The 27,952-nt window shown below is 36.1% G+C and overlaps 1 protein-coding gene and 1 long non-coding RNA gene across 3 annotated transcripts in view; one reads left to right on the top strand and one right to left on the bottom strand.

Annotated features, from left to right (window-relative positions):
* CSMD1 (CUB and Sushi multiple domains 1) overlaps positions 1–27,952 on the top strand; it is a 1,072,055-nt gene that overhangs the window by 14,843 nt on the left and 1,029,260 nt on the right. The gene's annotated exons all lie outside the window — the stretch shown is intronic.
* The window catches only part of LOC111925895 (uncharacterized), a 58,919-nt gene that overhangs the window by 3,769 nt on the left and 27,198 nt on the right, over positions 1–27,952 (bottom strand). Inside the window, exons 2-10 of the long non-coding RNA XR_015282821.1 lie at positions 16,841–16,885; positions 16,072–16,214; positions 12,594–12,679; positions 11,953–12,041; positions 11,802–11,860; positions 6,015–6,085; positions 3,509–3,610; positions 848–964; positions 665–718 (exon numbers count right to left, since the gene is read on the bottom strand). This is a non-coding gene — a long non-coding RNA (uncharacterized LOC111925895). The remainder of the gene's footprint in view (positions 1–664; positions 719–847; positions 965–3,508; positions 3,611–6,014; positions 6,086–11,801; positions 11,861–11,952; positions 12,042–12,593; positions 12,680–16,071; positions 16,215–16,840; positions 16,886–27,952) is intronic.

Raw genomic sequence — 27,952 nt, 5'->3', positions numbered from 1 at the left:
TCAGACCAAAATAACCTCTCTCTGACAATGGCCATTAGCAAATGCATAGAAAAAAAAATTGCAGGAAGCAAGATATAGACAGGCTTATATTTTAGCAGCCTCTGGTCAGTTTAGAGAACTCAGCTAGAGGTTGCAGATGATGTTCAACATCCATCAACAAATTTAACCTTCGTGAATCTGTTCTTGAACCTATTCATAATGCAGACTACCACACTATTTTCTGACAATCTGTTTTACAATTTAATTCCTGCTGTGTGGAAAAACACTGCATTTTGCTTGTTTTGAAACTTCTACCTGCTTATTTCAGTGAGCATTTCCAGCTCTTCAGAAATACTTCACACATCACAGAACTTTATATCTGATAGACAGGAAGGATTTATGTGAATGTGTAGATTGCATACTTTTCCCATGTAAATGCAAGAAATCCATATGGATATTTAGAGTACCTAACTTCAATCAATACTAATGCATGGTTCCCAAGTGCATCTCATAATTTTTAATGATTATGATATTGTAGTCAGTGCTGCTGATGCACTTAAAAGAATAATAATCTGTATTTCATTTCAAATAGACACTTCCCTTTATCCCCCAATCCTATTACCTAGTTTTCATTTTCATAATAATATTTTATTGTTTTCTTTCCAATAAATAGTAAAGACTTTACCTGGTGACCATCCGGATGACAGCAATGTTCAACATTTTGCCCTATGAGAGATTTCTGGAGGGACAACAGAGAAAAAAGCTTGGAATATTAGATCCTGGTGGGAAATGAATACATCAAATCAGGCACTTAGTGATCTAATCACCTCTCCCACTGATGTTGACCTTCATGGAGTGTGTTTAGTACCTCAGTGATAGTATGAGGTGCACTAAATAGTTGCTTCATCTTCCATATATGCTGTTTGCCCCTCTGTGGTCCAGTGTTTCACTTGTCACAAGCCATATCTTGATGGTGTTCTCTTTCCTGGGACAATAAGGAAAAAAAGCAAGGTGAAAACTGGTGTGAGAAAACTGGTGTGATAAACTTGAATGATGTGATCTGGTGAAGGATTTGGTTTCTGTGAAGATTAGGGAAGTGCTGCAAGAATTTCTGGTAGAAAAGGTTTAAGAAGAGGTCCATTATACTGTGAATGCTGAAACTACTTCAGCCTTACAAATCAATCAATTTATGCCCTCTCAAGACCCAGGTCTAAAACAAATTGTGAAAAAAAAATAAGAAAAAACACAAAAACCATTGAAAATTCTGCACCTAGACAGATACTTCACTCAAAACTTAAAACATGCAAGATACTCTGTGAGCTCAAATTCTTAGGTTTCCTGTTGCAGTTTCATGTTAAAACATTTGTTACTGTCTGAAAAAGAATTTTTTCTGTTGTTGCCTAAGACAGAAGCCTTCCTGCATGCATTTAAGATGGCTATAGAGGATGTACAAATTCTGGCTTTCCCTTTTATTCTACCTCTTCCTCTCAGGACTATCAGTGGAAAAACAAAACCTATCAATATCATAAAAGCAAAACAAAGTGATGCAAATAAATACTCAGGAAGAGCATAGCTGATTACTGTGAACAAGAAAGTGAGATAGAAGAAATAAGAACTTTAATTTTTTCTTTAATGTTAGCAAGTCTTCCATAACTGTTCTTCCTCTTTCACTGTAAAAAGCTCTGTTTCATTTCCATACAGGAGAAAATTCTGAATATTTCTTACAGAGTCTATTCAGGAAAGGAAGGTATTAATTACGCTTTTCCTGTGCAAACAAAACTATTCCTTTTATATTTTTATCTTTTATCTTTTGAGAAAGGGCAAGAACACAAGTTAGTGTGCACAGTATAGTACATGCACCTGAAAATTTCAGAAAATAAAAACCTGGTAATAATTCTAATACAATATAATGGATTGTATAAATTCAGGAGCTAGATCTGAGATATGCTGAACTCTTGAGTTTCTAATTTATTTCCTGGATGTTGTGGATGCTCTGTGATAAATAAATACACAGAAGAATTTAGGCATCAGGTTTTCCCTTTATTGTGAAGATATTTACATCTAGTACTTGGATTTTTTGGAACTACTACTCAACAGCTGCTTTAACCCCAAATCCAGACAAAGTTACACAGTCTATTTTTCATTAGAAAATATGCTTTGAGCTTAAAATTACATTTCTTGGCATACTCAGAATGGTTTCATACTGTGTCCATTTGTATAGGACTGTTATTGAACAGTCATTGTAATCTTCAATATAGATGGTCTTCCATAGGAATAAAATAGCTTGGCTGTCTTTAACAAGGCTGCCAACTTTGGCCTTATGTAAGAAACTTCTGGGGGTGGAAGTAGTGCAGTGTCCTTTTACCTTCCCACAGTAGAGAGAGTAATTTAACAGTTGGAGTGCTTAGCTACCTTGTGAAAAAACTACATTCATCTACCTCTTTCCTTAGAAAATTAAAGCCTGCCTCCTCTTTTTTTTTTTCTTTTTGTTTTTTTTTTCCTGTCATATGCTGTGACTACCATAGGCTCTCCTTTGCTGGGGCCATGAGGGTTTTCAGTTAAAGTTTCCTTTAGTGGTAGAAGATTTGTGTTCCAAACCTTGCTTAAATGAAATCAATATTAAATATTTAAAAAGCTGTTGGAATAGGAACTGGACACCTACTGTCCATGAAAGGCATTAATCACCACATCAGAGTCATGCTTCTGGATGGGTTTCTGTCTTGCTCAGTGAATATTCAATTTTTCTATGAAAAGTGAAACTGCAAGTAGTCAACTTGGAATACTGCTTTGAACTTCATTTGCCAGTAAGTACCTAAAAGATAAGTGCTGCAAAACCTATTTTTAACTCATTTCTGGAAATAATCAATAGCTTTTATCACTAGGGACTTAACAACCACCATGTTATGCCCATCACATAAATCTACAGTCTTATAAAGAGAGGCAAGCTACTCTCATGAAGATCGATTAATTTGTCCCATAGCTCATATTTATTTAAAATTTAGGCAATTTTGGTTTTTTTTCTAGTAAAAAGTCTGCAATGACACTTAATTTATATCTGCCACAACTCTGCTGGAATCATCACTGATATCTGAGAGGTAAAATTCAGGTCTAGATATAACACTCCCCTTTAAAATTTCCATGCGTTAGTATAATGGTGCCTAGTTACCTTGGCAATGAATGTAGTATAAATACATGTGTGCACATGTGTCTCAGAGAGAGAGAGAGAATTCAGTGATTTGAACCTCTTGTAGAGGTAGCACCATATTTACCTTTCACTAGCCACCAAGTTTTGTCCATTTTTTAATAATGCAAAAAACTTTCCCTTTGTTTATAAGTGCAGCAGTCGCCGCAAGTTCCTGCAAGCATCCCAGGAAGATGCCACATGTGGAATACTTCACACTAACTCCTTGAAGTTTGACAGCTCAAGCCCATGACCTTGAACTTGCACCAGGGATTTCTGAAATACTGGAATGATGTGCTGGCAGTGTATTCCCTCACTTATCAAATGCAACATTACATGGATTTTCACCTCAAGACACAAGGAGTCATGTAATCCAGACTGGAGGACACAGTTTTGTAAATTTATCACCAAATCCATTTCCCTCAGGATGACATATTGCATTTTGGCTCCCTGTAAACAGAAGAATGCATTTAGAAAAGCTTTTGTTAGCTATTTGATGTGCTAAGGAGTGGGGCACCCTGGAAAGTTTTTCCCCAGGAATTTAATTTTACCACTTTATATTGACAACAAGAGTTTGTTCTATTTTGCTACATGTAGTAAAATGGCACATACAAATGAGCACCAAAATAAAAAAAAAAACAAAAAACACACCACAGCAGAAAAAGGCATGATTTCATTATATTTGGGATCTTTTTCAACAAAACCAGTTTTGAAAATCAGTGTTTAAGCAGCTAGTAAGGAACCCAGAGGGACAGAAATCTATTTACTGAGACAATTTAAACTAGGTCTATCTAGGAATGATTTTTTTCAGATTGAAAAAAAGGAAGTAAATCTTCAAAAATAATTAAAGACACTCCAAGAAACCGTACATCAGTGAATTTAACAAGGGTTGTGGGGAAAATTAAACTACCATAAGGAAGTGTGAAAGAACAGCTTGAAAATCAGTTTGATTAAGGATAACCAGCATAGATTCAGTCAGGGGAGGTCATGCTTAACTAACCGATGGAGTTCTTTGAAGATTTTACTGCCACTGTAGATAAGGGAAATTCAATGGATGTAATCTACTTGTACGCTTTGACAAGGCACCACATCTGAGATTAATGGCTAAGAGAAATCAGCATGAAAGTAAAGAAACTGTGGGATGGAAAACTAACTTAACTAGGCCACAAAGGGAAAATCTGGACACAGTTTCTGAGGATTCAGTGTTGGGCCTTCTGTTATTCATGATTATGTATGGCTGAATGTAAATGGTGAAGGGGGGTAGAATTTGTAGCTTATGCAGAATCTAAAAGCATAGCAAGAAGTGCAGAGCAATATGCTCATGTTCAAAGGTGTTGTATGCTCTATATAACTTGTTTAGCAAAAAAACCCCAAATTTTGCTAGGAAAACTCAGATAATTAATATAAAAATACAAAGCCTTAGTACCAAATATTCACTAAATAAAACAGTCATCCAATATACTAAGCAATTAAATAAATTGGGAATTATTAAGGATATAAACTGAAGTCATCAGCCCAGAGGAAAGCAGCATTTTAAAATATCAAGATGCAAAGATATTTTAGAACACAGAAAACATTTTCCTGTTGGGATTCATTGTAGGGAAACAAAGGATGTAAGGTCCCAGTAGCTGTGAATAATGTTACAGAACTTCAGGGTTTTTTAATGTAAACTGGGAAAATATATGATGTTTTCACTATAATAGGGACCCAGGCATAGTCAAAATTAAGGTACTATTCTCTTAGGCTAATACTAATGGGAGAGAGAACCTTTCTGTGCCAAGGAGCTTATAATAAAAAATGTTAACTACACAGGCAAGGGGAAAAAAGACACAAAGAACACAATAATTTATCCAAAGAAGGATAAATTTTGTCTAAATTTTGATCTAGGGTTCATATTTTGAGTCCTAAGTCAAATATTTTATATAATGAGCTACATTATTTCTTTATAGGTATCAGGGGTTTGCTTAAAATGAAGTAGAAAACTTCAGGTGATTACCTTTTTTATACCTATATAAGCTTAGAAATAGAATATTCTTATTCTCATTTTATTCAGGGCTTAACCTTAGTAAATGCCTTCATCGAGCCCTACTTAAATCTAATAAAGATTAGATTAAATTCTTAAGGAATTTTTATATTCCTTCCTAACTATTTGAGTTTCAGAGCAAAAAGTACATATTCATTTTTGAGAGAAAGTAATTAGATAATATATACATAAATAAGTTCAGTAGACTTTTGGTTTTATGTGAGAAAACTAAGGAGAACAAAGACATTTGAAGAAAATGGTTATTTTTTGATTAAAATATTCTTCCTTCATTATGGCTCTCTTATTCTGTAAGGTCTTCAAGAAAAAAAAAATTGTTCTCGGAAGATCAGCATTCCTCTAGTTATGGAAAGTTTCTTTGCTATGTGACTCAGAGCCTTTAAATTAATATATTTAATCTTTTCTTTCATATATACATTCACTCTTACAACTAGGGCTATATCCAAAAAGAGACTTTGCTGCTAAAGCACTAGGAGCCCTGGTGCCTAACTTCCAAACATCTGGTCACAAAACCTGAAACCACGAATTTGTGAGCTTTATTTCTTTATTTCTTGGAGTAAAATCATAAATAGGCACTAGGCAGGGTGTTTTGTATTGTGTCTCCTACACAATAGATACACTAGATTGTAGATACAATATCCTTTATTATTTCTCCTCTAGAAGTATTTTACTCAGCCTTGTGCGAGGGAGATCCATCTAGATCTACTAGATCTACTACTACCTCATCTTTCTAGCTATCCTCTTGTCTTCCTAAACCATAAGACAAGCAATTAGAATTTGGATTTTAGGGTTGGATAATGTGGAGGGTCTTACCTGTTTCTCACACTGTTTCAGTGCAATGCACTCCCAGATCCAGCACCCTCATTGCTTCAGTACCTACATCTCTAAAGACAGAGGGAACAGACCAGAAAGTGCTTACATGAGGTAATGCTTTTTACTAGTCCAACATTAGCATCATTATCTTTTTACTAGCAGGCAACATTAGCATTTCCACACAGCATACATTCAGTGGCTCAGCCTATACACCAAACTGCATGAAATCTCAGTCCAAGGCTGACCATTCTTTGCTCTGATAGCACATAAGGTCCTATCTGGTGGTAACCGTTGATCTTACTCCCAAACTATTATCTTATTCTTTATATAGTTTAGGCTCATGTAAAATGCTACTGATCTTCTGGTCTGAGCTTTATTCAGCGTGAATTTTGCAATTAGAACGTGAGTCAAAGAAAATATTTATGGCCTTAGTTCAGTAATGGTTCTGAACTGACTCACCTACTACTAAGGAATCACTATTAAGGAATTCACTGTCCATGGGGAAAGATGCCATCTGAAGGCAAGGAACTCCCAGAAACTTGGGTCAGGGACATTTTCTGTGTCATCTCATGTCAATCCTGAACATAAACACAGGTAGGGTCAGGGGACACAGATCTCTTTCACGGTTTGTTTCAGTTAAATGAAAACAGTTCAAAACTGATGCAGCTGATTTGGGAGAAAATTACAGTATCTTACTTATTTGGTAGGATTCCATGGAAAGTTTGGGACTGTAAAGCCTCCTATAAAGACTTTTTACACTTGGTATATGGAAGCCATTGGAAAAAGTTCAAGCCTCACATAGTTTAGGTGCTGCAAGGTTGAGGCAGAAATTATTTCTGAATAAAGACTTGTTCCATTTAAGCCCTCACCTTGTTTCCAGCAAAGAGGGTGCCACCTGGCTGGTTCAGGAGTGCAGGGCAGTACCCCCTAAGCCCATGAGGTGGGCAGAGGCAGCACTGCCAGCCATGGCCACACAACACCCTGAGCCCAGTGGGAGGGCTGGTGCAGGGCTGGCAGGCAGAGAGGCCAGTGGGACAGCACAAGCCAGGGAGGCTCCTTTCCTCCCTCCCTGCTCTGACATGCAGAGTCCAAGGGTGCCTGCAGGTGTGACTGCTGTGAAAGACAAGAACCTGATTTCTAAATAGTCAGCTTTGCTTTTGAACTTTACTATAGATATAACTGGAGTTATTGAAATGATCTTTCTCAAGCATAAAAAAGTGAATTTTAAATTTTCTGATTAGATAATGACTAGTCCTTTTCTGAACCAAAAAGAAATCCAGGTTAACATTTTGCAGAACAGTTTATATAGAACACTGACAGCAAAAGCTGTTTCTTGAAAAGAAGAAAATGAGTACATTTACTTGATGCAGGGTGTTATAGCTGAGTCAAGAAGAGGCATAATCTTTTCTGTTTACCATATCTTTCTCTATGCATTTATTCTGTTAACATTAAAGTCAAGCAAAACATTTTTTTTCTTTATAAATGTCTTGAGAATATCACCTGTGTTAGGCAGCTCATTAAACATTTGCTGCTCAAAACACACAGGTGGAGAGATCTGCCTTAGATATTTATATAAAATCAGGCAAATGACTTTCAGGTCATGCTCACCAACCATATTTAATCAAAAAAGAAAGTTAATTTTTTTTTTTTCTCTGGCAAGACAGCACAAATGTAAAATCAGATTTCAAATAAGGAGATTTTTGTTTATGTGAAAGCTTCCCTGGCCTTTCCCAGTTAATATTCTTAAAGAAATGAGCAGCTGAAAAAGTTGTAAAACCGTAGTATCTTTATTACTTCACTTTAGCTAGCAAGGTCCTTAAGCTTTTGTAACTCATAAAAGCAAAGGTATTGTTTAGGGCTTGTTTAGGAAACAGAAGGCAATAAAATCTCACAGCATTTCTGTATGTCAGAATTTCCATAATTTCCAACACATGATTGATCACCAACAAAGATCTACTGTGTGTTTTGTGTGACCTAGCCAGACATGAATTTTTATTTTAGAAATCACTTAAATTATTTCTAAATTATCTCCACTGATCCCATTGTTGACAACAATTCCGACATTTTCAAACATGCTGTAATCATATGATTATGGGTAACTTTTTAATTTGAGAGTGAAAAAACCCACCCTCAAATGCTTTAAGTGGAGCTATTGATTGCTTTCAGAAAATACTACTATGACCCTGTCTATTTTCCCTTACGGGTTTTATTCAGATAACAGGATTCCACTGGATATCGTATGACAGACTGGGTCAGATACCAAACAATCACAAAGTACAAAGGTGAGATTCCAGAGGGAAAAGTATGCTTACCAACTTGTTATCTTTTCATACACATTTTACAGTTAACTTACTGGATAAAAAAGCAAACCTTTTGACCACTCTCTACAGAGAGCAGCAACAGTGTCCTGTGGAGCTTGATGGATAGTGAAGTAAATTTTTTAAACATAGGATTTAGTGGTTGTAAAATGTTAATCCATCTGGGTGTCTCAGGCATCAAAATATTATTTTCAAAGTGATTTGGACATTTAGAGCAAGTCCTGTTAAAGGATTCAAGTGCTACAATGAGTAGAACCAAAAGACTCTCCCCAGGCATCAGACTCCCTACATTTTTGTAGGGAGCATCAGATGCCTCTGAACAGACCCAAACAGCAGTAGAATGAATGGGGCATGTCCAGCAGACAGCAATTAGAGAATATTTTGGTCTCTCAGAACATCAGAGAATCACAATCCCTTTTTACAAGTCAGTTACAGAAACTTCCCCTGAGTCAGGATGCCTGAATGTTTTCTTTACAGAAAACCAGCCAAGGGCACTTTGCTACCAGAAGAGGAGGGAGTAATACTGTTATCTTTACACAAAGTAGATTAGTTGCAGAATATTCCAAATGCAATTTCTTTTTGCCATAATAGATTTGTATCTATATTTCTAATTCCCATAGAAGTGATTCTAACCATTAATCTCAGGCTGAGAGTTGTGCTGTGGTTTGTGCTTCCCATGAAAATATTTTCACTGTGCAGAAAAGAATTGCGGGTACCTTGGCTCAGTGAGGCGCATCTAGAAGTTTGAGAACTCATGTGGCAAGAATATTTTTTATTTCAACAAATAATTATGGTTCTTAAGAAATAAGTAAATCCTGGCAGAAGAACTGAATCTTAGCTTTTCCCATTCCTAAATATATGTCCAGGTTATCAGATTACATTTTCACTTGTCATTTACTTTCCCAAGAGAGGACTGTCTATGTATGCCACACAAACATAGTCAGCTTCAAAAGGAAAGGCTGAGGACAAGAACTGTGTTTAGGATACCAGTAAATTGAGGAGATAGAGATTTGAATCCCTCTTCCAAAGAGCTAATGGCGTGAATGGATAGTGCTTTAACACTAGCAAGAAACTATCTTTATTTTGTGTTCTGTCTGATCTGTTGAAATGCTCTAATGGCACTCATCAGATCATATCTTTCACTTAACATGGAGACAGACTTTCTATATTCATGTATTCTTTGAGATGCCAGTATTAAAATTCTGTTGAGTTTGCTCCAAGGCAGACCAGTATATACTTGGGGTACTCTCCTGAGGAAAACATGGTGCCTACAGGTGAGGTTCCAGCAGAGTAATCCCTTGCCCTCAAACTAGTAATTAAGACCCTCTGTGGAGTTAGTCTTTTGATATTCTAATGACTTTTACTCAGTTTTTTATAGACTTATAGAACGGTTTGAGTGGGAAGAGACCTTAAGGATCATTTAATTCCAATTGCTGTGGGCAGGGAAACTTTCTCTAGAGCTGGTTGCTCAGAGCCCCATCCAAGCTGGTCTTTAACACTTCCAAAGGATGGGGCACCCACATCTTCTCTAAGCAACCTGTTCGAATGCTTCATCACCCTCTCAGTTTTTAAAATTTTTATTTCTTTTGAGCCTAGGATTTGCTAAATAGTATTTATTTTACCAAGCTGCACTGTTATTTATTCTATTTTTATACAACATCAGCATAAGTAGCTAGCAAATCAAAATACTAATATCTTAACATCATTTCAGTGTGTGTTAATATTGCAAATTAATGGTGCAATTGAAAATAATGAGCTCAGTTGATGTCAGTGTCTCAATATCTTGTATTGACAATGGCCTGCTCAATATACATCAGGCCAAGTTAAATGTTTTTATGAGATCTTTTCTGCTTATCTTAGTTTTAAGTATAAGTATTCTAGGAATGTAAATTACTCAGCCTACCTTTACATTTTTTAATAGAATCTTTCTAGTTTGTACATTAGAGTTGATATTATGATTTTGCAATGTGAATCATCAGAGCACTCTTTAGAAACTGCCCATTAACTAACCTGACACAACTGAACACCTTAGTTTTCCCCAAATATGAATTCAAATCATAAATAAATACAGATCAGCTTCTCTAAGACACTTGGAGAGTACATACAGGAGTATGTAAAAAATAAAAAATATGCTGATGTGCATATTTTTAAATTACTGTAACTTAAGTGTTCACTTCTCAGGTTGCACAGTGATCAAGGCATTGTACTTACCCCCTTATCTTGTGCTAAGTGCCATCCATATTTAGTAACAGTATTATTAACAAGAGCAACATATCATTATTGCACACGCAGTATCTTAGCTCTTTGTATTTGATTTCTTTGCTGAAGTTATTTCAAGGCAGGGAGGCAGATTTCTGTGGGCACACTGCAAGAACGCACACTACTTTCATGCAGCCTCATAGAAGCCTGGCATGAGATATCACGCTTCTATGGCATGACCCACAGCAGAGAAAGAAAAAGCCTAAGCAAAAATGTAAGGTGGAAACTTCTAAAGCACAATAAGCTATCCTATGATTTTAGCAGGATTATGTTTGAAAATCCTTTGAAAATTCAAGCTTTTTTTTTTTTTTTCATGTTTTTCCTTCCCTTTCTTCACATTATGATTCTTAGCACCAATTGCTACACTACCTTATACTGTAAAGACAGTTGTCATCACACTGATTCAAATTTTATGGGGGCCAGCCTTTCTTCTATGAGAAAAATAATTGTTGCTTCATTTCCAGTTTCGCCCCTCCAGCCAAAGAAGTAATACCTTGAGGAGCATGACTGTGAAGATCTGTATACTCACTGCTAATTACTGTATTTGTGATTGTTGACCATACTAGCCTTGCCAAGAAGTGACTTACAGTATATTGAGTACATTAATATCTAATACATTAATATCTAAAAGCTAGCCCTCCAGCTTGTATGGCCAGTAGAAATGGTAGAGGTAGTAATATACCAAACACTCCAATTAAGCACACTGTACTACTATCTGATTGTCTTTTATGCTTCTCTTGTATTAACCCTTCAGTCACTCTGACAAGAACATTTGAATCGATCGAGATGATGACAGTTACAACAATAATGTAGAAAATCTAAGACTGTCAGGATGAAAAGCAGCACATAGTACTCATGTACTACTTTTATCCCATCTCTTAAAAGAAATGAGAAATGATCTTTTTTTGTTCATTATTCTAAGTACATTACCATGATGCTTTTGATTTTTTTGCACTTACACGCAATACATGCAATAATTATTATTGCTAACAATTGTTAACAACAACTGTTTTTATTGTGACAGAGTTTATGCTAGGTGGACTCTTGTTTAATATTCTTTTTAAACAGCACTGATCATAAGGAATTCAGCCAGGGTTCATTCTCATAGTAGTGATCATAAAGAGTTCTTTTGCTATTCATATGGACGTCACAGGTGTTTCCACAGGACTTATTTTAACTGCAATTTTAGCATCCTTCAATGAATACTTACTCAAAGATTGGTTTTGATAGGATCTCCTACAACTTCCCAACCGGCTGATTTAGCTTTGGCTATATGGAAGCAGAGCTCAAAAGGTGTGAGTGTTTGTACATCAAGATCGTTAACAATAATAGGTTTCATTTTACATGGCATTTTCTAGTACCCAGATTTTGACATCTGTGTGTTTAGCAATCGATCAGCCATGGAGCTTCACGGAGGTGAGATCCATTTTCAGACATAGTCTTCATGCTTCTGCAGAGATTCAAGAGTTAGAAATATTTTTGGCATCACTTGCAATGGCAGAACGGGATACTTATAAGAAAATGTGAGGCTAAATTGTGCAAAGGGGAAAAAAAGGTATATTTCTGACTAATAGTGATTCAGAATATACTAAAATTTTGTGTAGATTGAACACATTTATAAACATGCTATTAACAAAAAGATTCACAACTGCATTAATAAGTCATATTTCATTATTCTAACATAAAAGATACCTGGTATGAGGCATAAATATGTGTAATGAAGCCCTCTGCTTATGTATTATGAACAGCAGTTCTTTTAATATTAAGAGTGAATCCATATGGGTTATTTGACATGTAAAATATTAACTTTTATAGCAAGAATGCAAATGAGAGTCTCAGCACTAATTATAGCTGCAGATCCCACTCAGGAATGAGGCTCTGTGTGACTAATGATTTCAGCAAAATGGAGAAATGGCCCGCTTCCCTCAAGAGGCAGCATATCTTAGCTCCCTCTCCTCCCTCTGGAGCCCTTCAAAATTCTCAGCATGTCTCAGTACAGTACCTAATGTCCATGCTCCTTCTAGGAACAGGCTCCTACAAACAGGTCATCAGCTTCATATTTTTACAGATAGTTTTATATAACTGTCTCTAGAGAGGAGAAAAAGTTGTTTCATATTTATCCAGAGAAATGTAATTTCAGAAGATAGTCTTATTTTGATTGGCAGTTCCAAATATCTCGTTTCTATTTCTTCCATTAATGAAACAAACATATTGGGTTTTGATAAAGGATGGTCTGATTGCTCTGCCATAAATTTTTCACAATATTTTTCTTCTGTTAGCTTTTTTGCACAGAAGAATAGGATGTTCTTTTTTTAAAAAAAACCCTACCAAATCTAGCTTTTGTCATTATTCTTTGCTTTCCCCGTGCAATCCTCTGATAAACATGTATCTGGTTGAGATGACTGCAATGACTCTTACCCAAGCCTGTCATTGTTATTACTGAAATGGCCAGAGAGTTCACTGAAAAGTAAAAAAATAACTGCTAATTCTTGTAAAAAAAGTATATTTTCTAATAGTATGTTCCTGTAAGAAAATTGTTCTGAGCTACTGACTGCTTCTCTGTATGCACAAGCATGAGACTGTACTCAGCTGGAGCAACCTCTAATGTGTTCATATTTTTGTCAATTTTATTACCCTTTATTAAAGAAAATTTTAGAAAAAAGCATGCCTAGGAAATATGCTGTCAGAAAAAAGATGAAAAAACAATTATTGAATAGTATCATAGGTGGTTTAAACTATCATATAATTATCTTTTAATAATAACACACATGCAATTAAACTGGAATATTATTAATATTCTTACTTATTGCCAATCTGTAGCGGAAAGGAGGTAGTTTTACTAAAATTTAATGAAGCAGTTTTTAACCCAAGTTTCTTTGATCTAGTAATTCTCCTTTTCTCAGTGCTGCTAGTCAATGTCTCTGAAGTTAAGCAATGTCTTATGCAAACGTCTAGGATAGAAAGATTGCAGATCTTCATAAAAGGGCATAACGGTGAAATTCAGATTTCATCTGATGTTGAATTTTTAATACTCCTGCTTAATCAGATACAAGCAAGGAAGTGTCAGTATTTCTGAGGTACCCACATTATTATAGAAGAGGAATGTAAAAATACTGTCTTAATTCAGTTACTCTGGGAAAAAAAATAGTAATTTTTGAAATGTAAACCTCATTTCTAAGTGTCTTGCATTATTGGAAACACTCTTGTGATGTGTAGAACAACTGTCATGAGGAGTTCTTTATGAGAAAATTACTAAATCAGCTTCCAGACTGCCTTAATAAATCACTGCAAGGTTCATTAGTGTAATTTTCTAGACTTCATCAAGGTGCATCTACTATAGCTGCACAAATACATGTGGCAATTTCACTGCCAACAATGGTCTTGGCAAACAACTGAATTCTGATTGTGTGCATACAATTTGGCTAGATAATTATATTTTTTCTTCTAATATAATTTTCCTAATTTACCTAATTTCTATTTTTCCTGTTACATTGAGCACCTTAAAAGCTAAGACTAGGGAATGGATTGTTTCATCAAAATGAAATTATGTGCATCTAAAAGATTAGTTCATTTATGTGTGATTAAAGTCAGTGGATTATCTCTTTCTGTGTCATTGCTTCTGCTGCTCTAAGGTGAGGTATTCCAAACTCCAATAGGAGAGATGGTCAAGTTCTTCTTGCTTTTCCTTGACAGTGGGGTTAGGAAAAGGTGAAAAGAATTTAACTAGGTTTTTTTTTCCCTTTTCCTTAAATAATTATGTTTTTATATATTTCTAAGCATGTTGAAGGTCTGGCAGTAATATTCAATATTCAGCATACATATTCAATAATTTCAACCTGTTCTAAATAATATTAAAATACTAAATGTTTGTATAATACATGATGATATAAAAAGCTGAAAAATAGTTAAGTGAATAAGGGGGTTAAGCTCTGTGCAGCCTTTTCATTATGTAAAATTTGCCACTATCTATCAGCTGAAAGTTGATGTGGGCTCTAATGGCAAGATTTTCAGAGGTTTTGAATGCCTGTGTCTTGAGTCACATTGTGTTAAGCTCTCAAAAACACCGCAAATGCTTAAGCATTGCTTAGGACTTTATGGCAAGTAAGGATCTTCAAAGTGCCTCAAAATGTGCATCCAAAAATACATTAAAAGTACCTCCAAAAGTAAGACGTTTAAAATCACATTAGACATTAAAATCAAATCTTTGAATTGAAGGCCTTTAAACTAGGGTCCTAGAGGCAGATCAAATATTTTCTTTTAAAAAGGTCTCAGATAATGATGTAAATTGATTCAAATGTAATTAGTACCAATTCAAAGTGTATATTGATTTGTGTCATACTGGTTTAGGTGCAGAGGTATATAAAGGCAGTAAATTCCTAGTCCCTGTGTGAGATTGGTTTGTTCAATTGCTTGGAGACATCCACGTGTCCAGGCTGTTTGTTATTTAATATCAAGTGGCAAGTCTGCACATACAATTGCCTTGTCAATATGAGTTAAATTCCTAGGGACTAGGATCTGCAAACTGATTTTGAGTACACAGATCAAATCTTGTGTAAATGTCTTATGTCTGAAAGGCTGTGAAAGATAAGCAAGTTTGTCATTTAAATATGAGCACCACACACTATATTTATGCTAATGACAACATTACTATATGAATTGCAAAATTCATTATCATAATCATTATTATTTTGATATTTAGGGCATGAATGCTAAAAATGTCTAGATTAGAGATATCTGACATTGTTTCAGTAGAGAGAAATGCACTTTTTTTTCTCAGAATGGAGCAAACAAGTGCACTGAACTTTGATACTATTAAACCTCAAAATATTCTCCAGGCTAGAAATTGTTAAGGTGTATGCTTCAATCTGTGGGCATCATCTGCTCAGTTCTAGGGGGTCAAGTAATTTAGAAATATAACCCTGAGAAATTTAACTCAGAGATCAGTGGGAGATTTCCTTTGTTTAATAAACAGTCACATAAGTTACAGTATGATAGAACCTGGCACTTCCAGAAAGCCTGTTTATTTGCCTCTAACTAGAAAGCATACAAATTCACATAGGCAGTGTTAAATAGAAGCATACACAGCAACACAGTATAAGCACATACACAGCAACACCAATGATGTTTTTGTAAAACTTATGCTTTTGCCTCAAATCACTTCCTCATATCCTACTTTCTACCAGTACTAGTGTTATTGTCTGTGGCTATACATTGAAATCGTAAACTATCATGCAATATACCCCCTTCTGTTTCCTGTTATTTTTGATTTTTTAAGCACTTTCAGAATCAAACAGATGAATCTTTACTAATAAAAAATTAGTGGCTCTTGAAGACTGCTCCTTTCTCCACCTGAAGGCCTCAAAAACCATGCCAAACCTTTTCCCACTCTTGACTGTGAGTCTACTTTTCAATAGAGCTTGAATGCTACACTAAGGATCTGAGCATTGGTACTGTAGCTTTACTTTTGATCTTTCTCTTACCGCCAGCAGTTACAAATTCACAGGAAGGCAGCAAACATGCCTTCTCATTTGTGGGTGGTATCAGCATGCCTGTGTATTTCTGATGGGGTCAGAATGCCAGATCTTTGCCCAGCTGTGGGTTGAATTGGCAATTTCGTAGAAGCCTGTGCAATATGAATAAAATGAAATATATTATAGCTGTCCTCATCTTAATACAGGAGACATAATCAGAAAAACTTGCAGCAAGTCCCAGCATGTGATATCTCTGATCAAGACTGAGTATCACATGCTGAGATATGAGATGGGCTGCATCTTCCTATTAGTAACAAGCTTAGCTTCAAACTGGATCAAAGACTATATGATCTTTACATTTCTGCAGAAAGAAGAACAGGTAGTCAGGAGACTAGGATCCCATTGTTCATACATCCACAGACTTCTTTTCTGTGAAATCCTTTTGGTCAGCTGGTTTAGATTTACAGCAATGAGATTTACATCTTAGATTTTGGATGACCTATTTCAGCAATAAAATACTAAATTCTAAAAACAAGGCTTGGCTGTCTCAGACCAGACATCTGGAAGTGGAAGCAGCAAAAGAGTGTTCATTTAAAGCAAAGATCTTAGTTTTATTCATCAGTTTTCTCCTTTACCAAAAAAAAAAAACCCCAAAAAAACCAAACTAAAACAAAAAAATAAAAAACAAAAACCAACCAAACAAAAGCCAACCCAAACAAAAGAACCCAACCAACAACAAAACAAAAACTTTACGATTATCTCCAAGGAAAATACATACCTCAGCAATGTTGACAAGTGTGTACTTTTTTTCATACCAAAAGACCTAGAATCACAGAAAGAAAAAAACACACAGGACATGTAAAGTGACTGACTATAATTTCTGACTATGATTTTGACAGATAAGTAAATGTTTAGAAAGTTCAGTCCCAAAATAGGAAACAATTGAAAATAATCTGAAGGCATGTTTATGAAGTGTGCCATGTGAGAAATGCAGGTAATGTATCTATAAATACACAAAGCTTTAATTTGTCTGTATAGATGTATTTTCCATCAAAGACATCCAGTTTTCTGACACTTCACCAGATGGAAAGGGTTTAACTAGTGGCAGACATTCAGAGTCCTCTCATGAAAAAACGATTTTGCTGTTTATTATGTTTCCTAGAAATGATGTTCAGAACAATGTAATCTGAAAGTACTTTGAAGTGACTCTTCCACAGCTGTCTTAGCTGATAGCATGGGACAGATGGTACAACACAGGCCAGCATACAAGTTTACTTCTTTCCGCAACTTTGTTGGCTGAGTGTCTTGAAAAGCAATAGTGATACTATCTTGTAAAATAGGTAAACAAGATGGGACAGGCTTTCTTCCCCTGGCTAGGTGCCACCTTTGAGCTGCTGTGGCGGGGAGTAAGAAGGAAGGAGAAGGGAGAAATCTTCTTAGTCAGATCTTTCTTCAGCACCTGCTTCTATTGAGTATCATGCTGGGTAAGCTAATTGCCATGCCTAGCATTGCCTATCTACTTCCCTCAGGTGCTTGTGCAAAGAAAGGGGCAGGCCAACTTCCAGTTTTTTCAGTGTCAAAATCATTCTGAAAAACTGAGTCATCAGCTACTTGCTTTGTTAACACACTGTTGTGTAGCAGTTAAAGGAAAATCTGTACTGCAATACCTACTGCAAGTAGCTAAAACAAAAGGATATGCTGCCAAGCTGATAAAGTTGTTAGACAAATAAGTTTTCAGGTGTCTGAGAGACATGATTTATCATGAGTAAGGATATTTAAAATTACACTATATCCAATTACTTTTTAATTTCTATTTGCAGTAATGAAGATTGAGCTAAATGAAATAAATAGCAGAGAGATTTCTGTATCAAAATATCCTTGAATTTTCTGTATCAAGAATTAGATTTTCAGTGGTTTGGCCTACTCGAATTAAGATAAATCCCTAAAAACGTTTTAAAAACTGTGTTAGGAATTTACCTACTTCAGGTCACCTCTTTGAACCTAGAAGGAATTTGGCAGATCCCAGTCTCCTTGCATCCTTCTAGGTCTAAATGCCTTTAGGAAATTATCTGGTGTAATTTCTAAAAGTACTGAATGCAGGCAACTAAATTCAGAATTGATGGCAAGTATGATCAGGCTTTAACAGCTCCAGGAAATAGTGAATATTGAAATAATGAATATTGTCAATGTTATGTAACATTGCTGTTGCATGAGAAAAGACTGATTTTTTTTTTTCTTTTTTCAATATGGCAATAATTCTAAATTCCTTTATTGTTGCTGGAACTCAGCACAACAGCTCTGTGTTTCACAAGTGTTATATTTTTGAAATGTCTCAAAAGAAAGCTATACAAGCTCTGTAAAGAATTTTATTAGGATGTATCATTTTTATTAAAGCATGATTAATTTCTCTTTTTATTTGGCATGCAGTGAACAGATGAATGTACTAGATGGTGTCTAGAACACTGCTGAAGGAATGGTAGCATAGATACACCACTAAATGTTAACATATGTCTACGTACATTATGTTCATGTTCAGCTGGACTCAGGCCCCTCATACTTTTGGGAACATGCTTTTGTTGCACCTTCTCTTTTCAGTTATGCTATTCTAACAACATGCTCACTGTACATTAATAATCCTTAAAATCTCATTGCAACTTAATCCTCCTTAAAAATATGACATTTCCTACTACAGGCTGCTTCTTTATAGGGTCAACCTGCCTATGCTGTAGCGAATTTGTACCAAATTTCCCATTCAATTGATTTGATAAAAGTTATACACTGTTTGAAAGTCATTTAAGTACTAACTATATTACAGCCAAGTAATACCATTCTGTGTCAGCTTCTAAGGTATTAACCCTCTTTAGAGAGAGGTGAACTACAACAGGCCAGACTTCACTGGGAAAAGATAAAAAAACACATTTTCAGACATTCTGTATCCACTCCCTCCAATTTGCAAAAGAAAATTGTTTTCTACACAGTAACTAAAAAGTTTAGTACAGTTCTACACTGAAAACTTTAGTATTTCCAGTACTACTCCGGCACTATTGCAGATGTTAATTTAATTTCCACTACTATTGTAGCATTAGGCATTTTTCCTGGCACAGCTGATGGCTATTTTATTCTCCAAGCACAGGGCATTTGCTTACTGGTTAAAAAGAAAAAGAAAACAGAAACAGACAAACAAAAAGTGTTCTACACCAGCTCTTCTAACATGAAGTCCTAGAATCATTAAGATTGGAAAAGACCTCTAAAATCATTGAGTCTAATGGTTAACCCAGCTCCAATGTGTTCACTGCTAAACCATCTCCAAGTGCCACAGCCACATGGCTTTTGAACGTTTCCAAGGATTGTGGCTCAGCCTCTTCCTCAGGCAGTCTCTTACAACACCTGACCACCACTGCAGTAAAGAAATTCTTCCTAATATCTAATCTAAACCTCCTCTGAGTTTGAGTCCATTTCTTCTTGTCCTATCACCTCTCACTTGGGAGGAGAGGCCTACCTCCCCCTGGCTACAGCTTGGCTACAGCCTCCTTTCAGTGAGGCTCCCTGAGCCTCCTTTTCTCCACCCCAAACACCCCCAGCTCCCTCAGCTGCTCCTCACGGGACTCGTGCCCCAGACCCTTCCCCAGCTCCGCTGCCCTTCCCTGGACTCACTCCAGCCCCTCAGTGTCTCTCACAGTGAGGGGCCCAGAACTGGACACAGCACTCCAGGTGTGGCCTCAGCAGTGCCCAGTACAGGGGGACAATCCCTGCCCTGCTCCTGCTGGCCACACTACTGCTGACACAGGCCAGGATGCCACTGCCTTCCTGGCACCTGGGCACACGCTGGCTCATGTTCAGCTGGATGTCAACCAGCATCCCCAGGTCCTCTTCCACCAGGCAGCTTTCCAGCCACTGCCCCCAGCCTGTGGTACTACATGGGATGGTTTTGATCCAAGTGAAAAATAGCTAATCCACTGGGACATAAACTAAAAAGTGGGAGCTCATCCTCTACATTTGTTCTTAATGTAAATATAACTTAAGACATTAAATCTCATACCGATTTAGCAAAAAAGATTTGACAAAGGATCTGTCTCCATAATCAAAAGTAGTTAATTGAAGTGCTTGAATAAATGCTACTTAAATCTTAACATGCTTACAAATTCTGAAACATTAAGATTATCCTGTATGCAAATCTAACCTGTAGTTATGCAAACTTATAGTCTCCTAATCGAAATAAGCCACAAGTGGCATTTATCTAATTAGAGCTTCTGGAGTGACTCACCTGTAGAGCAGAATTTTCATGTTTTTCATAAAGGTGGAAGGATTACAAATATAAATTAATTATCCTCTTCTTTCTGTTCTGCATAGCAGGCATTCAATCAGTGAGATACAATAACATACTTCCTGCATACTTCCTGTTAGTCTTCAACATAGTTCCAATGCTTACTGCCTTCCTAAAACATAACTGGGTCCGCTTAGCATATGACAAAATTAACTTCCAAACAAATCTTCCCAAAGCAGCAGTTTTTAAAAATGAATATTCTCAGGATGCAATTTAACAGAGTTAGAAAACATATTGTTGGATTAATAAGACAATAATCAATGCAAATAGCCAGTTGTTTTGTAATAAATGGGATTGTTGCATTAAAAAAATTTCTACTCATATGCTCCTAAGTTAATTAGAAGATAGGGTGTGCCTGTATCTGCCTTTTAATTCTGTTCAATTTTTATTAATGAATTATACTAGTTAAGTTTATTTTCTTTTGTTTGGGTGTTTTGAGAATGACTTGGTTTTGTTTATTCCAGCTCTTGCATTGCTTAGCATTGACAGTGTGCTTTGCCTGTCAGTGAGTCTCCTGCATTTACTGAGGTCATGCATTATAGCTGCAAAGGTAAAATCTCTCCTTATTTTCCTGATTGTATTGACTTACATTTTAAGTATAAACTTTTAAGGTTTACATTTTAAGTTTACCTTTTAGTGACACAGCATTTATTTAGTGTATCTTACAAAAAACGAATAAATAAACCACAGCCCAAAAAAACAGCAGAGAAAGAAGGACGATGTCCTACCCATACATTAGGCACATTTGTCAGCTGTTTACACAAACCAATGCAGTATCAAACCATAACTGTTTGTGCACAAATTTCTAAACCAGCTTGTAAAACCTAGTGCTGGTATTATGATATTTCAGGCTTAATATTGGAGCAAGTTCTCACTGGAGCCATGATTTTTTGGCTCAGCTGAGCTACTCACATCACCCTGGAAAGCAACACCCAGTTCAGCCTTCTGAAAGACAGCTAAGTAGATGGCTTAGTAAACTTGATCCAATTAAACCAAAAGGTTCTAAGCCAGACAAATGTAAAAGTACCAATCAGAAGCAAAGACAATTATAGTTACTGAATGGAGAACTGACAGTCAGTTACATTGTGTCTCTGGTTCCAGGTTTTCTATATACCCTTACTAAGAGTAGGTGCACACAGAACAGGGATTTCTCCTTTGTTTTTGGAGCTACTTGAGCACAATGAGGGAAAGAAACTTGTAGAGTTGGAGAGGCACTAGGAAGATTGCCTGGAGTTGGGAGACTGAAGCTCCAGGGAAGCACTAGAACCTGTGTAAGGGGCAGAGAGCAGACACCAGGTCACCAAGATGATGAAAGAAATTTCCTGCTACCATAGAGAATTGAGATGCAAGACAGATGAAATTTGAAATTTTGGTATTTGAGTAAAACAAACACTGGATGCCAGGACAAGTCTGAAAAGCAGCAGAGCAAGACAGTGGTTTATATATTCTCTTTATTATACTTCTGCCTACAAAATTTGGGAAACTACTTTATGTAATTTTAAAAGCTGACTTTCTTTTCAGTTTAAAAGTCTTTTGATCTCCTTTGGGGAGTTCACTGTAGGAAAAGGTCTAGTAAGATCCACCTTAAAGCTTTTACTAATCTTGGATCCTGTTGCGCAGACAGTCAAATGAAAGGCAGTGCCTAAAATCTAGTGCAGAGAAATGAACTACCAGTACACAAGTGACACTAACAGCTAAAGGGTTGATTTGTTCAGGAGAAATGAATTGGAATAGAAAAATAATTTTCCCTCATGTGATATTGATAAGGAATAATACTGGAATAATAAATAAATTTTGAATATTCATTAAAAATGGTATAAAATTGGTAGCATGTAATAGAAAATAGCAATAAAACTTTTCTGAAGAACATGTCCATGACAGATTCAATGACCTTTGTCCATGTGTTATAATAAAGAATTAGTGATGTCTTCCATGCCATGCCAAATGGCTCAAACATGGCAAAGAAAAAGGCGTAATGAGAACCACTGTCAGAAAGCTGAAACCAAGGAAAAAATAGTTAGGACTACATTTTTAAGTCTATGGTGATCAATTGTGGGAACAAACTACCTAGAGAATTATTTGAGTCCCTATCTCCCAAATTTCAGATCAAAAATAGTGTCTGAAAAATAAGGTTTAGGAAACTCAAGATGTTTAATAATAATGGTATTTCATTTATCAAGGGCAAAAAAAGAAAGAGTAAAATGAAATAAAGTGTTATATCGATACAAAGCAGGACAGACTATAGGATCTCACAGTCCAGGCTGCTTCCAAACTCTAGAATCTTTAGGAGTACAGTTACTGTAAAACACAAAATACTACCCTTGCTAACCAGGAGATTTTGTAGATATTTGACATCAAGAGTATACAAAACTACCTTTGCATGCTTGGGGTTTACAGGCATACCTTCAGTATCTTCACATGAAAGAAAGAAGCTTTGTATCATTTTTAGTACATGTTTTACTGTAAACTTGAACCCAATGTATAGGCTACAGGCAAAGCATGAAATGAAAAGGTCTTAACTGCAGCAGTAGCCAGGTTAATGGTCCCTCCCATCATCTCCTCTAGTGAAGAACAAAAATCACATTATACACAAATGTATTATGAAAGAAATTGCACTAACCTTTGTGGGGATTTACATCCATTTATGTTACTTCTGTACGTTTTGTTACTAGAGGACAGAAATTTTCATATTCCCAGGAATGTCCATGTAGTGTTGTATTTTTCGTACCCAAACTATTCTTAACAAATAGATTCCTGTATTACCATGTACACTGAACCAGTATGTAAGCAAAACTGCTGAATCAATACTAGAGGTACTAGAGGTACAGGACTTTAGTGGTTTTGTTTTGTCTTTCATTTTATTTGTGATTAACAAGAACTTAAACATTCCTTTGCTTCACTTTGTATTTAACTCAGAATGGGATAGGTTAGCACAGGATCTTAACTTAAAATGAGTTTCAAGAAGCCTTGGAAGTAGAGTACATCACAAAGCTTACAGATAGGTTAATGCAAGTAGCTGGAATTTGAAATCCCTACCTCAGAATCTTCCAGATATTTTAGAGAAATTAATGTAAAACCTCTGATTTAATTTTAAATTTTGCTATCAAAGTTACATTTCCAAGTCTTTATGCATTTATGTTAGTTCAGACTTGGAAAAATACAATGATGTTCTTAAAATGTTTCTGTGTTGAGCATGATTCCTCAGAAAATTTTCTCACTTTTTTCACACCAATGTGCTTAGAAAAGTAAGTATATTGGTTAACACAGTGATGTTGCTCTCTGAATAAAGTAGTTAAACATATCTTCTAGGATCATTTATCACTTAGGAACTTGCATGACACTGGGCAAAGGTGCTGAAAAAAATCTTTTCTCCTAGACTGAATGGTCTCATCTCACAAGCTCTCCAACACAAACTTCAGAGACAGAATAAAAAGGTTTTGTGAAAAATGATGACAGCATCAGTTCATAAAATTTAAAAAGCTCATGCTGCAAATCTCAGTCATGTAGTTTCTCAGAGCATCCCACTAGTGGGTAAAAGTAATTTTTGAAGGAAGTACAAGGTCAGGACTTTTTAAACAGTAAGATTGGGCAATGGTACGTGGATAACTGTTAAGCTTTCTATTTTTCAAAGCAGAGGTATCATAGGAAAAGAGTCTGAATGTGAAGATATGAAAATGAGTATCCGTTGTTATGGGAAATGTCAGACATAGAAGTTTTAAATATCTGATTTACCTAGATTTTTCTCCTTTCCTCTTCAAGGAAAAAAAATAAAAAGAAGATAATAGCTATCACCTGAGCCAGTAGTTCTAAGATTTCAAATTTTATAGACTGTCTGCCTTCAGGGCTTGAGGAGTCTTTGTGTTAAGAATCCACCTGATAATAATGTTGCACTGGGAATATAATAATTCTCTTTTGCTAGCGGCAACTGGCAAAGAAACTTCCTAAGTCAACTAAAAGTCTCTTTTTTATTAGCTGGAATTTACTTCTAGGTCTTCATCTTTTACTTTCTGCCTCTGCTTAGCTGCAGGAACAGAAAAGGAATATGCGCAGAAAAGCTCACAATGAAATATGCCAAATCTTTTTCTCCACTTAGAGATTCTATTCTACTGAAAGATTCCTTTTGCATAGTTTTCAGTAAATATGAAAATCATAAGGATGGCAGAGGCTATGTGGCTTTTCAGCTCAACTGAGATGGAAAAATCATAGAATAATTTGATTTGGAAGGGATCTTTAAAGGTCATCTGGTCCAATCCCTTTGCAATGAGCAGGGATATCTTCAACTACATCAGGTTTCTCAGAGCCCCAATTCAACCTTGAATGTTTCCAGGGATTAAGCATCCACCACCTCTCTGGGTAACCTGTGCCAGTATCTCACAACTCTCATTGTAAAAATAATTCTTCCTTATAGCTGGTCTAAATCCACCCTGACTTCTTTTTTTTTTTTTTTTTCTTTTTTTCTTTTTCCCTAAATGAAAGAGGGTAGTTTTAGATTAGCAGTATAGCAGAGCAGGGAGAAGAGGAAAATTATAGACAACACTTGGTGTTAAAATTTGGATTTACTATTCAGTTAGAGCCAATTAGTAGCTAATACATATCTTGGAATACAGATTAATTATGCCAATAGTAATAATAATAATAATAATAATAATAATAATAATAATAATAATAATAATAGTAGTAGTAATAGTAATAGTAATAGTAATAGTAATAGTAATAGTAATAATACTCTAGATGTGTCTAATGATTATTACTCTTAAGGAATTGGATGTGTTTCATGGGTCATTTTTTGAGGCACTCATCAGAGTGGGTTCTATTCCTGAAGGGAGCCTTTGGGTGCCATGGTAATAAGAACTTAATCTAAAATAAGAAAATGCATTTTTTCTTCACTCTCATCCTCCTGTGGTCTTGGAGGGGAGAGCTGCTCTACTTGCAGCTCAGGCTGCTTTTAAGATGAAGTGTGCTCAGGAAATATGCTAATCCAGCAGATCCATTTCATGCTGCAGTGCTATCTCTTCTTCAGAGCAGTCCTGGCCTTGGTGAGCTGGTCACCAGTTTTAAGTGCGATGGATCTCCCATCTCCTCCCTGAACCAGCAAGTCTTCCAGGCTTGGTATCCAAATGCAGATAATAATTGGAACTACAGTCACAACTGTAAATCAGACAGAGATAATATATTCTTACTGACATTTAATACAGAGGTAAAATCAAGGTCCAAATTACATTAAATCAAATAATTTACTTCAGTTATATATTGGGAAAACAATATCATTATAATTTTCCCTAACACTGTTCTGAAACTCTTTCAAACTGAGGAGCTGCAAAGAATTCTCGTCCTTAAGTGAGGTCACCCAAGTCCCAGATACAGCTCCATCACTTCGTCTTGCTCTCAGATGCTTTGAAGAACAAACAGTGTGTTTGGAACAAACTAGGCTGCCATCTGTAGGAAGTGTTTCCAGGCTCTTTTCCAGAAAGGGTGATGTTCTCTTCCACAGCCTCTTCCTTATGTTAGCCTGGGAGGTTCTGATTAAAGAAATGTATTTTGAATGGGAGATAAGGAACAACATTTGCCCTCATCTTCCCTACTGTTAACCTTTGTCATTTAAGGATTTTCAGCAGCTGAACTCCAGACTCTTTCCTTTTCCCCTTGCTGCTTTTAGGATTGTGGGTTATAATTCATCTGAGTCTGTTGCTTTGTCAACTTTTAATCATTCTAATTACCTAATTATCTACTGTAATGAAATGATAAAGCCCTTAACAGTTCAGTCTTCCTTCTCCCTGTAGGAAATTCTATCTCCTCCTCTGGGATATTACATTCTTTGTTTAAGAGACAGAGAAATTATTTGAGGGCTTGGCATAAATGCTAGTTTTTGCTTGTTTAAACACTTTCCTTCATCGATTGTTTTTTTATAAATGTAGTTACTCTTTAGTCTTTGTTTACAGGTCAATGATTTTGTTAAATTTCCTTAATAATAAATGGCAGCAGAGAGAGGGAAAACAGACATTGCATAAAATCTAGAAACTCTTTCTAAATCAGAGAAAAAAATGCAGATTTTACCAACACCAAAGGTGACTGTTCATAGCAATGATCTTCAAATTCATGCTGCATTTTTACTCAGTGAAGCATACTTTTTTTCTGCAAGATTACTTTAGCATGAGAAGTATGGAATGAGGCATCAATCTATGAAATTACATTATGTGAGTTTCATTTACCTTGGGCCAAGGAAAGAAGTGAATTTGGATTTCTCCACTGTCAATAAATATTCCAAATTTGCATCTGCTCTATATTATAGCTTTTTTATGTTTGTCCTTTAGCTGTGTCTCAGAAAAAAAAAAAAAAAAAAGAGTATTTTTGAAAAACTACTGTAGGTACTTGAGAATACATTTTTGAGAAGATCTTGCAGAAGAGATTCTGTAATCTCTGGCTGAGATAGCTGACTGCAGTTATGGGGGAGGTATTGCATCTACAGTCAGTTCCTGTTGTTTTGTTTCCTGGCTGGCTGCCTCAGGGGAGCTGCTCACTGAATAGGCTATATGGTCTGTTTCCTGTCCAGTACATTGCCTAGTTTGAATCCCCTTTTGAATTGCCCAAGTGCCATGTCCTGTCTTCTTCCCTAATCAATGTTTTTTGCATGTCCTTTCTCTTGTCCCCAACAGAAGAGGGTCCATGTGATACTGTTCTGCTTCAGGGTTGGTCTCTATAGCTAGCACAAGTTTTTTCCCAGTTTTCTTTTTACATCTTACCAATTGAACACATGAAGTCAGAGAATATTTTGCTTCCACATTAGTGGATCACCAGAGATAAGCATTTACTTTCTGAAAGAAAGACTAGAAGCAGTAAGGGGCATTGGATATGATTCAGTCTCTCCCTCACTTGAAAGTGTGTCAGTAGAAAATCATCCCCCCAAAGCAGTATTGAACAGAGAATAAAAGTGTAAGAGAATTCAGAGAGAAAGATCTGTGAGGAGGAGGATAGACAAAGAAAAGAAGGAAGTGAGAGGACAAGGCACTTAAAATGTGAGGAGGAATTAGCCTAGGACAAATATAGGAAAAAGTCCTACTATGCATGAGAGATATGGAAGAACAAAAAAGAATAGAGTTCTGCCTGTTAGAAGAGGAGGGTCAGGACAAGAGAGAAAGCATTCAAAAGAGCATGAAGTGGGCTAAGAAGAAAAAAGCAGAGAGAGGAGACTGGAAAAAGTGGGAGCTGACAAAACTTTTAGGCAAATATTCAGTAATGTTATACCCTTAACTATGCCTTTAGAAGGGATGATATAAGCATAATTCAAGCCTGTTATAAGTGCAATTTCATTCAAGTCCAGTCTTTTCTAATATTCTGGATTTGAATTCTCCACCTCTGCAGGCTTACAGGCAGGTGGAGACATCCTATTCATACAGCATCCTCACACACGTTAATTCACAGAGCATGGGACCTCACATCACTTTTCTATCCTTATGATCTAACTTTTATAATTTTTAAATGTATTCCATGATTTCCATTAAGTCCATCCTGCTTGTCTGCTATTACAAATACTTTTCTTGTTTAAAGCAGTCAAGATTCTAATTTCCT

This window comes from Cyanistes caeruleus, chromosome 2 (genome assembly GCF_971803275.1).
Source record: "Cyanistes caeruleus chromosome 2, bCyaCae1.hap1.1, whole genome shotgun sequence".
In the NCBI taxonomy this organism is placed as follows: domain Eukaryota; kingdom Metazoa; phylum Chordata; class Aves; order Passeriformes; family Paridae; genus Cyanistes; species Cyanistes caeruleus.
Note: the sequence above shows the minus strand (reverse complement) of the source record. Positions and strands in the feature narration are given on the sequence as shown.